This window comes from Schistocerca serialis, chromosome 3, assembly GCF_023864345.2.
Source record: "Schistocerca serialis cubense isolate TAMUIC-IGC-003099 chromosome 3, iqSchSeri2.2, whole genome shotgun sequence".
Lineage (NCBI taxonomy): Eukaryota > Metazoa > Arthropoda > Insecta > Orthoptera > Acrididae > Schistocerca > Schistocerca serialis.
In genome coordinates, this window is record NC_064640.1 from 460,202,491 (window position 1) to 460,215,994 (window position 13,504).

General features: G+C 45.8%; 1 non-coding gene across 1 annotated transcript; it reads right to left on the bottom strand.

Annotated features, from left to right (window-relative positions):
* Nucleotides 1–3,721: 3,721 nt before the first annotated feature.
* Nucleotides 3,722–3,805, bottom strand: Trnap-ugg (transfer RNA proline (anticodon UGG)). Its single transcript has one exon. It is a non-coding gene; the product is annotated as a tRNA-Pro (tRNA).
* Between the last annotated feature and the right edge of the window lie 9,699 nt (nt 3,806–13,504).

Below are 13,504 nucleotides of genomic sequence, written 5' to 3' on the forward strand. Positions count from 1 at the left end.
GGAAACGCTTACTTTCCATGTTAGAGCTCATTTTATTACTTCTCTTCAAATCACATTAATCATGGAATGGAAACACACAGCAACAGAACGTACCAGCGTGACTTCAAACACTTTGTTACAGGAAATGTTCAAAATGTCCTCCGTTAGCGAGGATACATGCATCCACCCTCCGTCGCATGGAATCCCTGATGCTCTGATGCAGCCCTGGAGAATGGCGCATTGTATCACAGCCGTCCACAATACGAGCACGAAGAGTCTCTACATTTGGTACCGGGGTTGCGTAGACAAGAGCTTTCAAATGCCCCCATAAATGAATTCAAGTGGGTTGAGGTCAGGAGAGCGTGGAGGCCATGGAATTGGTCCGCCTCTACCACTCCATCGGTCACCGGTTCTGTTGTTGAGAAGCATACGAACACTTCGACTGAAATGTGCAGGAGCTCCATCGTGCATGAACCACATGTGTCGTACTTGTAAAGGCACATGGTCTAGCAGCACAGGTAGAGTATCCCGTATGAAATCATCATAACGTGTTCCATTGAGTGTAGGTGGAAGAACATGGGGCCCAATCAAGACATCACCAACAATGCCTGCACAAAAGTTCACAGAAAATCTGTGTTGATGACGTGATTACACAATTGCGTGCGGATTCTCATCAGCCCACACATGTTGATTGTGAAAATTTACAATTTTATCACGTTGGAATGAAGCCTCATCCGTAAAGAGAACATTTGCATTGAAATGAGGATTGACACATTGTTGGATGAACCATTCGCAGAAGTGTACCCGTGGAGGCCAATCAGCTGCTGATAGTGCCTGCACACGCTGTACATGGTACGGAAACAACTGGTTCTCCCGTAGCACTCTCCACACAGTGACGTGGGCAACGTTACCTTGTACAGCAGCAACTTCCCTGACGCTGACATTAGGGTTATCGTCAAATGCACGAAGAATTGCCTCGTCCATTGCAGGTGTCCTCGTCGTTCTAGGTCTTCCCCAGTCGCGAGTCATAGGCTGGAATGTTCCGTGCTCCCTAAGACGCCGATCAATTGCTTCGGACGTCTTCCTGTCGGGACACCCTCGATCTGGAAATCTGTCTCGATACAAACGTACCGCGCCACGGCTATTGCCCCGTGCTAATCCATACATCAAATGGGCATCTGCCAACTCCGCATTTGTAAACATTGCATTGACTGCAAAACCACGTTCGTGATAAACACTAACCTGTTGATGCTACGTACTGATGTGTTTGATGGTAGTACTGTAGAGCAAGGAGTCGCATGTCAACACAAGCACCGAAGTCAACATTACCTTCCTTCAATTGGGCCAACTGGCGGTGAATCAAGGAAGTACAGTACATACTGACGAAACTAAAATGAGCTCTAACATGGAAATTAAGCGTTTCCGGACGCATGTCCACATAACATCTTTTCTTTATTTGTGTGTGAGGAATGTTTCCTGAAAGTTCGGCCGTACCTTTTTGTAACACCCTGTATATACACTGACAGAAAAAATATCGCAACATCAAATTATAATTGATGTAGAGTAATGAAATTTCAGGAATACACTGGTGTAGGTAACTTATGTTACCACGACTGTTGGACGTGGTCGATCATAACAGGAACAATTAATGCTATTTGTGGATGACGCTGGAGTTGTAATGTCCCATATGTGGCCTATTGCAGGCAGTCCTAGTGATCGAGCAGAGCAAGGCAACAAGTCGATATTCTGTAGAGCATGTTGGATTACAACAGCGATCTGTGGGTGAGCGCTAACCTGTTGGAAAACACCCCTTGGAATGCTATTCATAAATGGAAGCACAACAGGTCGATTCACCAGATTGGTGTACAAATTTGTAGTCAGGTGGCGTGGGATAACCATGAGTTTGCTACTGTTGTCATATGAAATCGCACTGCGGACCATCCAGGTGTAAGTCCAGTGTGTCTAGCAGGCAGACAGGTTGGTTGTAGGCCGTAAGCTGGCCTCCTTCTAACCAAAATACGGCCATCACTGGCATTTAGGCAGAACCAGATTTCACAAGAAAACACAACATATCTCCACCCTGCCCTCTAATGAGCTCTCGCTGGGCAGCATTGAAGTCGCAAACGGCGGTGGTTTGGGTGGTTGTGGTGGTTAGTGTTTAACGTCCCGTCGACAACCAGGTCATTAGAGACGGAGCGCAAGCTCGGGTTAGGGAAGGATTGGGAAGGAAATCGGCCGTGCCCTTTCAAAGGAACAATCCCGGCATTTGCCTGAATCGATTTAGGGAAATCACGGAAAACCTAAATAAGGATGGCCGGAGACGGGATTGAACCGTCGTCCTCCCGAATGGAGGTTTGGGGTCAGTGGAATGCGCGCTACAGGGCGACTGGCTCGGAGCTGTCCTTAGACCAAACGTTTTGTAACAGTTTACTGTGACACTGTGGTGCTAACTGTTGCTCAGAATGCTGCTGCAGATCCAGTACGATGCACCAGAGCCATACGTCGAACACGATAGTCTTCCCTCCCGATAGTGCCACGTGACCGTGACTTTCTCGTGACAGTCGCTGTCACCAATAATGTACAATGGCTATATTACTGCCAAGTCTTTCTGCATTATCCTAGAAGGAACATCCAGATTATCCACTCCTAATACATGACCTGACGAAACACAGTAAGATGTTGATAATGGCGTGTTTGTCGCCTTAAAGGCTTTCTTGGCTATTATAAACTCGCCACGTCTAATCTCTAAGGCAACTAACGCTCACTAGCGTTACAGTCCGTATTTGTAGCAAATCTGATCTGCATGCTCATAGTGGGGCTACTAGCGTAACAGAATTAAAGGATTATTTTTTCGGAGCCCCCCCGTAATTGCCTTGCATCCCTATACAGCAGTTTGAAATTTGGCTCAAATGTACCAACAACCTCCCTCTGTAACAACGGAAAATCAAGGCGGCCTGCAACATCATCCTCTGCGTCGACGACGCTTCGAACAGCAAGGTGACGACACATGGGGAAAAAAGGCCAGAGCTCAGAAGCTCGTGTGACGTGTAAGGAGGGTTAATGATGTCACATTCGCACGAAATTTCTTCAAAATTCTGCCTAATATCGCCGTTGACCTATCACACGATGTTACGGTCTTCACACCCCCTCCTACCCACATGTCACTCCTTTTGACGCCTCTGTGATGGAGGTCAGAACGGCGATATCCAGCGTTGAAATCACGTGGTTTTCTCATGGGTGACCGAGGAAAAGATTTAAGACACACCACTGCACAGAATCGACACGAGAAGGCCTGATATGATGGCATAAATGGTGCCAATGAAACCACCCCTTTCCTTGTGGCGATGACTCCCGCAAATTTCGCGGTCGAAAAGGGCGGTTCTCATTGTGATGAGCTACAGGATGATGGTATTGACAACCTTTGACGCTGCTGACACCCACGGACGTTTCAATCTCTGTCTAAGGACACTGTGGTGCTGCCTCCTCACTGAACCTGATCGCACCTGTTTGGTACGCAGCGTGACTACAATTTTTGCCCTCGTGTGTAGGTTGGAACCGGTAGGGACCGGTCAGAATCATTCTACAATATATGAATGTGATCCGCAGCAGCAAAAGGTGCGTATGCTTTTTCAGATGGTTCAAATGGCTCTGAGCACTATGGGACTTAACGTCTGAGGTCATCAGTCCCCTAGAACTTAGAACTACTTAAACCTAACTAACCTAAGGACAGCACACACATCCATGCCCGAGGCAGGATTCGAACCTGCGACCGTAGCGGTCGCGTGGTTCCAAACTGTAGCGCCTATAACCACTCGGCCACTCAGGCCGGCATGCTTTTTCTGGCTTACTGTTTAACGCCCTCCTGTGGCGTGATTACGGAGTGGAGCAACATTGACAGATGCGTCAATACAACAATAGAGGGGTCCCTCTAAGACCCTCGATTTCGGCAAGTGGCACCCACAACAGAAAAATGTATCTTTACAGAGAAAACCTACAAAGTAGCCGCTGTCTGAAAGAACAAGCACCTGGTGCTATCCATTGGCCATATCACTCATCGTTCAAAGGTTTTTAATGACATTAACCGCATTTGCACATTGAAATGTATCAACGGTAACAGGTGAAAATCTGTGCCGGACAGGGACTCGGCCCCAGATTTCTTGCTTTATACGACTGTCGACGTGACCGCGTCTGCATCCGAGCACCGTGCTCCTCTGCCTCAAATTCCCAACCAGTGACTCATTACTGACGTAGCGACACCTACCCATAAACCCCTTGCTCGCAGTCACTGATTCCCATAGAGGTGATCGGACATGACGTGCATCCACACTCATATATATATATATATATATATATATATATATATATATATATATATATATATACTACTGGCCATTAAAATTGCTACACCAAGAAGAAATGCAGATGATAAACGGGTATTCATTGGACAAATATGTTATACTAGAACTGACATGTGATTACATTTTCACGCAATTTGGAAGCATAGATCCTGAGAAATCAGTACCCAGAACAACCACCTCTCGCCGTAATAACGGCCTTGATACGCCTGGGCATGGAGTCAAACAGAGCTTGGATGGCGAGTACAGGTACAGCTGTCCATGCAGCTTCAACACAATACCACAGTTCATCAAGAGTAGTGACTGGCGTATTGTGACGAGCCAGTTGCTCGGCCACCATTGACCAGACGTTTTCAATTGGTGAGAGATCTGGAGAGTGTGCGGCCAGCGCAGCAGTCGAACATTTTCTGTATCCAGAAAGGTCCGTACAGGACCTGCAACATGCGCACGTGCATTATCCTGCTGAAATTTAGGGTTTCTCAAGGATCGAATAAAGGGTAGAGCCACGGGTCGTAACACATTTGAAATGTAGCGTCCACTGTTCAAAGTGCCGTAAATGTGAACAAAAGGTGACCGAGAAGTGTAACCAATGGCTCCCCATACCATCACGCCTGGTGATACGCCAGTATGGCGATGACGAATACACGCTTTCATTGTGTGTTCACCGCGGTGTCGCCAAACACGGATGCGACCATCATGATGCTGTAAACAGAACCTGGATTCATCCGAAAAAATGACGTTTTGCCACTCGTGCACCCAGGTTCGTCGTTGAGTACACCATCACAGGCCCTCCTGTCTGTGATGCAGCGTCAAGGGTACCCGCAGCCATGGTCTCTGAGCTGATAGTCCACGCTGCTGCAAACGTCGTCGAACTTTTCGTGCAGATGGTTGTTCTCTTGCAAACGCCCCCATCTGTTGACTCAGGGATCGAGACGTGGCTGCACGATCCGCTACAACCAAGCGGATAAGATGCCTGTCATCTCGACTGCTAGTGATACGAGGACGTTGGGGTCCAGCACGTCGTTCCGTATTACTATCCTGAATCCACCATATTCTGCTAACAGTCATTGAATCTCGACCAACGCGAGCAGCAATGTCGCGATACGATAAACCGCAATCGCGATAGGCTACAATCCGACCTTTATCAAAGTTGGAAACGTGATGGTACGTATTTCTCCTCCTTACACGAGGCATCACAACAACGTTTTGCCAGGAAAAGCCGGTCAACTGCTGTTTGTGTATGAGCAAACGGTTGGAAACTTTCCTCATGTCAGCACGTTGTAGGTGTCGCCACCGGCGCCAACCTTGTGTGAATGCTCTGAAAAGCTAATCATTTGCATATCACAGCATCTTCTTCCTGTCGGTTAAATTTCGCGTCTGAAGCACATCTTCATGGTGTAGCAATTTTAATGGCCAGTAGTGTGTATATATATAATCGAATGATTACAATTTCTGAACAATTGAATGATTTATTCAAGAGAAAGAGCTTCACAAATTGAGCATGTCAATACTGCATTGGTCCACCTCTAGCCGGTCCACCTCTGGCCCTTATGCCAGCAGTTATTCGACTTAGCATTGATTGACATAGTTGTTGGATGTCCTCTTGAGGGATATCGTACCATTTTCTGTCCAACTGGCGCTTAGATTGCCAAAATACCGGTTTCGTTGGAGGGCCCTGCCTATAATGCTCCAAACGTTCTCAACTGAGGAGAGATACAACGATCTTTGTGGCAAAGGTAGGTTTTGGCAAGCACGAAGACAAGCGGTAGAAACACTCTGTGTGTGAGAGCGAACATTATCTTGCTGAAACGTAAGCCCAGGATAGCTTGCAATAAAGGCCAACAAATCGGGACGTAGAATATCGTCGACGTACAGCTGTGCTGATAGGGTGCAGCGGATGACAACCAAAGGGATCGTGCTATAAAATGAAATGGCACCACAGATCAACACTTTCGGTTGTCACGTCGTATGACAGGCGACAGTCAGGTTGGTATCCCACCACTCTCCGAGGCGTCTCCAGTAACGTCTTCGCTGGTCATCGGGGCTCATTTCGAAGCGGTGCTCATCACTGAAGACAATTCTACTCTAATTAATGAGATTCCAGGCCTGATGTACTCGACACCACTGCAAACAAGCTTGTTCGTGCAAAAAGGTCAATGGTAATCGGCGCAAGGGGTGCCGTCAGCTCAGCCCCCTTTCTGTGAACCGTCTATTAGTAGTCCTTGTGGTTACTGAAGCACCAATTGCACGTTGGATCGATGATAATTAACCTGATGCTCTTGAGCGCCTCTCTGACTACTGTTCGGACCTTACGTTCTGTCGTATTCTAGGTCAACGGTTTCCTTCTTAACGCTCTGTTCGGCTGTGGCTCATCGATCCCTGTCAACGTTGTCGAATAGTGGCATCGTTCGTATTCAAATATTACTCCAAGCGGTTTCTATGGACCCAAAAACATGTTCTCTTTCAAATGCAGACATTTGCGCATATTGTTCATGCAGCCATCTGTTATGCATTGTTACTGTCCAAGTGAGTACATTGAACGAAATTTGGAAAGGGTTTATGCCCTGGGATCGACATGTCCCCTGTTTAATGTCCTTACCAGCTCTGCAGTGAAACTGCGCTGCAGCGTCATGTATTCATCACCCATCGGCCGCCAAAGTTCACAATTAGGCGTTTTCCGTTGATACCTGCATGGGTATCAGTTTTTGGTCAATTTGCTTAACTCCTTCGTTGTGTCGTTCATTTTTTTTTTGGAGCATGTTGGTTCGAGTTCCAGTCTGGCATAGATTTTCACCTGTTACCATTGATACATTTCAATGCCAAAATGTGGCTAACGTCAATAAAAGCCTTTGAACGTAATGTGTTGTGTTTGTGATGTTTCCATATTTTTGTCTACCTCCTGTAACTCGTTCTATCAAGAAGACACCACCATATTAAGCAACACAAATTATACAAAATGTAGATTACTTATTTTTATCAAGGTACCCAGTACACACTACTGTTCTGTTGATTGATTTCGATATGTTTTATTTTGTTTTTATTTCTTCTTCTTTGATGTGTGTGTTGTGATGTTCGTGAGACTACTGATACTTGTCCTTGTGTCTGATGTGACAGTTTTATACAAAGTCCATGAGATATCATGAGCGTAAATGACACAGTGTTCCGCCTACCGGCAGTTACAAAAGTTCCTCGTAGAACAACTCTTAGCATTCGGTAGGTCTATGTTTAACTTATTAGACATTGCGAGATTACTCCTGTCATATACCATTCATTAAGTGATCGTTGTTTTGTGGGTTTCACTGTTTCATGTTTCAGTTAATTAGGAACAGATAAAAATAATTTAAATTAGCAAGTGTAATTTCGATTTTGTTGGTGAGGCTTGCTTGTTTGAGGGAAGAGACCAAACAGTGAGGTTATCGGTCTCATAGGATTAGGGAAGGAAGGGGAAGGAAGTCGGCCGTGCCCTTTCAAAGGAACCATCCCAGCATTTGCCTAGAGAGATTTAGGGAAATCACGGAAAACCTAAATCAGGATGGGCTGACGTGGGATTGAACCGTCGTCCTTCCGAATGCGAGTCCAGTGTTGTTGGTGAGGATTCTATACTTTGGTTGTGTCCCTTTCATAGCGTTCATCAGGTCGTATAGGCTCCGCTGTTTTCATGATTTGAAAATTTCTTTAATTTTAACTTTGTGACCAGATACCCTCTCATTGCCACAGTCGTCAGTTAACCAGGAGGGAAGAAGTCGTCTGCGCCATCTGACTATGATTCGTTTAAACTTTGTTCTGTGCATGATTGGGAACCAGAGCAGCATTTGGCTAAACGAGTGTGTGAAACCTCAAAGCCAGTGTACCACACTAACAGCTGTTAATCTGCCACGTGGATTCGGCAGGGGTTTTACTCACCTTCTTGTCTCACAAGACAAACGTCAAATTTCGTGTGAAGTATACGCTTGCCATAAATAAATTTATTCAGCACAAATGAGTAAGAAAAAATGTTCAAATGGTTCTGAGCACTATGCGACTTAACTTCTAAGGTCATCAGTCGCCTAGAACTTAGAACTAATTAAACCTAACTAACCTAAGGACATCACACACATCCATGCCCGAGGCAGGATTCGAACCTGCGACCGTAGCGGTCGCTCGGCTCCAGACTGTAGCGCCTAGAAGCGCACGGCCACTCCGGCCGGCCAAATGAGTAAGAGAACAACTGACAAAATGAAAAGTGATTGCAGTGTCTATTAAATGGCAATTGTGGTAATGGTGCTTGCACAATAGTTTCTTCCGAACATTGATCCAAGGCGGTTATACACTCCTCAACGAGTGCGTCGTCCGATAGCGTGACCATGGCAGAACAGTGGGCGAGTGACAGGAACGAAGCGAGCTTTCTTCGCGATTGCGAGGAGCCGTGGGCTTCGGGGATGTCACTAAATGAAAATTAAAACGAAAGGAGTACGAAACAAGCTTCCGTACGCGTTGGTGGTGATCTGCCGTTGGGGTTGGTCCCGGTGGTCCGTGGTTTGCAGAATAAGACTCCGCTATATGCGTCTGCACGGTATCGTTGCCCACCTAACACTGCTTTATGTCACTCGCTTCCGTGCACACCAAATTCTTGCCAGAATTTCTTCCTAAAGGTAAATCTGCTCGTCGGCGGATGCCGGGTACCACACCCTTTGTGTTGGCCGTAACGGTAGTTCTGTGGCACGGGTTCCACAATCGTAAGAAATAATGGCTTAAAAATCATTAACAGTGAATCAAAGTATGATTTGCCATTCGGATCAGAATATCATTGGCATTTATATGGTAATGATTTTAGTCCAAAGCTTAACTGAAAGCAGACACACCACAGTTAATATATTCATCACTCACTTCAACAAGCAGTCATCACGGCCAATCAGCTGTCTCAATTGGTTGGATGAGTCATTGTTTTGTCATCAGGCAGTGAAATGGAATTAAACAGATGCCCTGAAGTAACTCAATTTTACCTAGTTTCGTAGTCATCAGAAGTTGAACGTAATGTCACAAGGGATTGGTTTAGTGGAACGATGTAACACAGAACGCCTTGATGCTCCATCGTCAGATTTAAGCCAATCTTAAGCTCTGAGTCCTATTGAAATCCACGCATTCAATCTAAGAAGCTTTCCCATAAATCAATTTTAAAACAATAGCGGCTCCTAGTTAATGTCTGAAACTGTTGACAGTTGATGGTATCCGCCACACACCTTCCAAGAAAGGATGCGAGGATCTGCTCGAAATCAGGAATGACTGAGAAGTGGGAAGGCAGCTAACTTCAGATGTCCCATCAACTCTGTACACAGGTAGGGACATTCCGAAACCTGTACCGAGCGATATGGCTTATTGATTAAGACACTAGATTCGTATTCGGCAGGACGACACTTCAGTTCCACGTCCGACCACCTAGATGTAGATTTTCCTTGATTTACCTAAATCGCTCAAGGCAAATGCCGAAATGGTTCCTTTGAAAGGCACAGCCGATTGAGTTCCCCATCGTTAACCAATCCGAGCTTGTGCTCCGTCTCTAGTGAATCTCGTTGCCGATGGGATGTTAAACCTTAATTTTCCTTCCTTCCTCCCGGAACCTGTAGTCGTTGAACAACTGGTCTAAAGCCATCAGTCATTATAAACTTTAAGGGAAAAAAAGACGATGTACCGCGCAGAAATTATCTGAATGTGACAGAAATTGGTAAATGTCATGTACACGTTAAAACAAATGAATGTAATTTTAGAAAAATTGGATGATTTATTTAAGAGAAAGAGCTTTACAAATTGAGCAAGTCAATAATGCGTTTGTCCACCTCTGGTTTTTATGCAAGAAGTTATTCGGCTTGCCTTTAATTGATAAAATTGTTTGATGTCCTCCTCAGGGATATTGTGTCAAATTCTGTCCAAATGGCGCGTTAGATTGTCAAAATCCCGAGATGGTAGGAGGGCCCTGCCCATAATTCTCCAAAATTTCTCAATTGGGGAGAGATCCGAAGACTTGCTGACCAAGATAGCGTTTGGCAAGTACAAAGACAAGCAGTTGAAAATGTCACTGTGTGCAGGCACGGACTATCGTGCTGAAATGTAAGCCCAGCATGGCTTGCCATGATGGCCAACAAAACGGAGGGTAGAATACAGCCGACGTTTTGCAGTGCTGTAGCCACCATGGTCGCCGCATCTCTCCCCAGTTGAGAACGTTTGTAGCCTTGTGGGCAGCATCCTTCAAGCAGATCGGGATTATGACGATCTGATGCGCCATTCGGACTCGTTTTGGCACAATATCCATCAGGAGAACATTTAACAATTCTATCAATCAATGTCAAGGCGAATACTCTTACATACGGTCCAGAGGAGGGCCATCGCATTTTGACTTACTCAATTTATGAAGCTCTTTCTCCTGAATAAATAATCCCATTTTTCTGAAACTGTAATAATTTGTTTGCCTGCACATTTACATCACATCTATCGATTTCTGCCCCATTCGGACAATTCCTTCATGGGGCGTCGTTTCCTCTGTCCTAGAATGTACTTTTCCATGCGTCTTCGCTGCTGCCTGCTCATTTCAGACGCAACCACCTCGTTAAAGTCGATCAAATTCCTTTATTACACACAACTATTTTAGCCAGCTCAATTGATGATCGACTATGAGGTAGAAGTTTCTTGAATGGGCAGACGTCCTGTTCATGAAACTCAAATGTTCTATGTAATGTTAAACTCTGTTCCTGTAATAAATGTTAGAACACATTTGTTGATTATTTGATCTGATATTAAATATGCAACTCATGATACAAGTTGTAGATCCGGCATTTGTTGTACATTTGCATGTGACAGCTTGATCCCAGTTAAATAAAATGTTATTAGGATATGAACCATATAGGGTGCCAAACGTAGAGACAGTATATCCGTTTAGTGCCCTACAGGATTTGTAAAGGAAGTGCTCTTGCTGCTTGTGGAGAGAATAATATTCATAGTCTCCAAAATACAGATTTAGGAGTCTTTAATTCTGTTTTAACTAATATCGCTGAACTGAGGCGATTCCTAGTGTATAAAGCTGAACAATGCTTCAACATGGCTTTATGTTATATACGAAGATCATTTCATAAGTCATGGCAACTACAGTATATCTTGTGATAATGTGACAACATGGGAATTCCAGGATGTGCAGTGAACCGGTGAGGCTGTGTGTATCTGAATACCAACATTAAATATTGTTCCAATAAATGACGTCACGGCGAAGCTTAAAATGAAACACACGCATTAGAACTGTGTGTACATGTACTGTGAAAGAGTACAAATGAAACAAAACAGAATCAAGGCCATCTACTGTCCCTCATAATAGTCTCCAAGTGGATACATACAGTGTTGCCAACGTTGGCGAAGGCGTTGAGTGCCATTGTCATTGCCAGAAATGTGTGTCACCTGTCGCCGAAATGCCGTGAGGGTATCTGCCCTGTTTGCAAAGCACCTCTCACGCAATGGCTTCTTCAAATGTGGAATGAGGTCGAACTGATACGGACTGAGATCTGGTGAATAGGCTGGGTGGGGGAAGGATTTCCCACCCCCATGTCTGTACACGTTTCTTGATGACATCAGCGGTGTGGGCTGAAGCATTATCTCGGAGTATGATTGCGTTATCCAGCAATGCTGGACGTTTTCACCCAATAGTACGTCGCAGATGGTGCAGCAAAAAGTTGCGGTAATGTTGGACATTGACGGTGTGGCAACTCCCAACAGTGTGGCACTTCAGAGTCGTGGTTATCTTACGCCAGAATGAGCATGACCTTTGTGGGTTATAGGCAACCGCCTTGCCGCAGTGGATACACTGGTTCCCGTGAGATCACCGAACTTGAGCGCTGTCGGGCGTGGCCGGCACCTGGATGGGTGACCATACAGCCCACCGCGGGCTGTTGCCATTTGTCGGGGTGCACTCAGCCTCGTGATGCCAATTGAGGAGCTACTCGACCGAATAGTAGCGGCTCCGGTCAAAGAAAACTATCATAACGACCGGGAGAGCAGTGTGCTGACCACACGCCCCAACTATCCGCATCCTCATCTGAGGATGACACGGCGGTCGGATGGTCCAGATGGGCCACTTGTGGCCTGAAGACGAAGTGCTTTTGTGGGTTATGGATTCTGTCGCACCTTGTGTCGTCGAGGTGAACCTGGATAACGCCATTCTGCTGACTAGGTTTTCAATTATGGTAGATACACCCTTGCCCATGTCTCATCAATCGCAATAACACGGCTGAGCATGTCATTCTCTTCCCACTCAAATAGTTCCTGGTTGATACGGCAAATCTTGCATCTCATCCACTTCTGAACCTCTGTTTACTGATGCGGTACTAATTTGAATCACTTTCTGTGCACTTTCAGGTTCTGCCATAAAATGCGGAAAACTGTTGCTCTCAGCAAACCTGTCGATGTCATTAGTTCCTGCTCAGTCCAACGTTGGTATTCTGTTAAACACTGTTCAACGACAGCCAGGGACAGATCAGTACGGACAGACGTGAACCATCGAAATCGCGGCGAGCCTGTCGTTGCTGTGAATCCACGTCGGAAAGCCTCGACCCAACATGCAACTGTTTGATAGGGCAATGCCCTCTCCCCCATAGCTGCTTGTAGTTCCACATACACTGAGTAGCATTGCTACCAGCGAGAATGGGAATTTTCTCGTATTCTCGCCATTCCACAGCCAAGCTCACGCTAAACGTTTCAGGCACTGGTACCGAGCCACCCTGGCATGCAGCCACAATTTGGAGGCTGAATTCGGTACTGGATACTGTTTGCCGCGTGCTATCGGAAGTATTTGCTGAGATTATGGTGACGGCACATGTTCGCACGTTGTATAATAATTGCCATGACTTATGGGATGCCTGCCGGAGTGGCCGTGCGGTTCTAGGCGCTACAGTCTGGAGCCGAGCGACCGCTACGGTCGCAGGTTCGAATCCTGCCTTGGGCATGGATGTGTGTGATGTCCTTAGGTTAGTTAGGTTTAATTAGTTCTAAGTTCTAGGCGACTGATGACCTCAGAAGTTAAGTCGCGTAGTGCTCAGAGCCATTTGAACTTATGGGATACCCCTCGTATTTTCCGATCCGTCATTTCGTCAGTGGACGTTTTCTAATTCCCGATTAAATACATTCATACTCTTCACTAAGGAAGTTAATTTCGT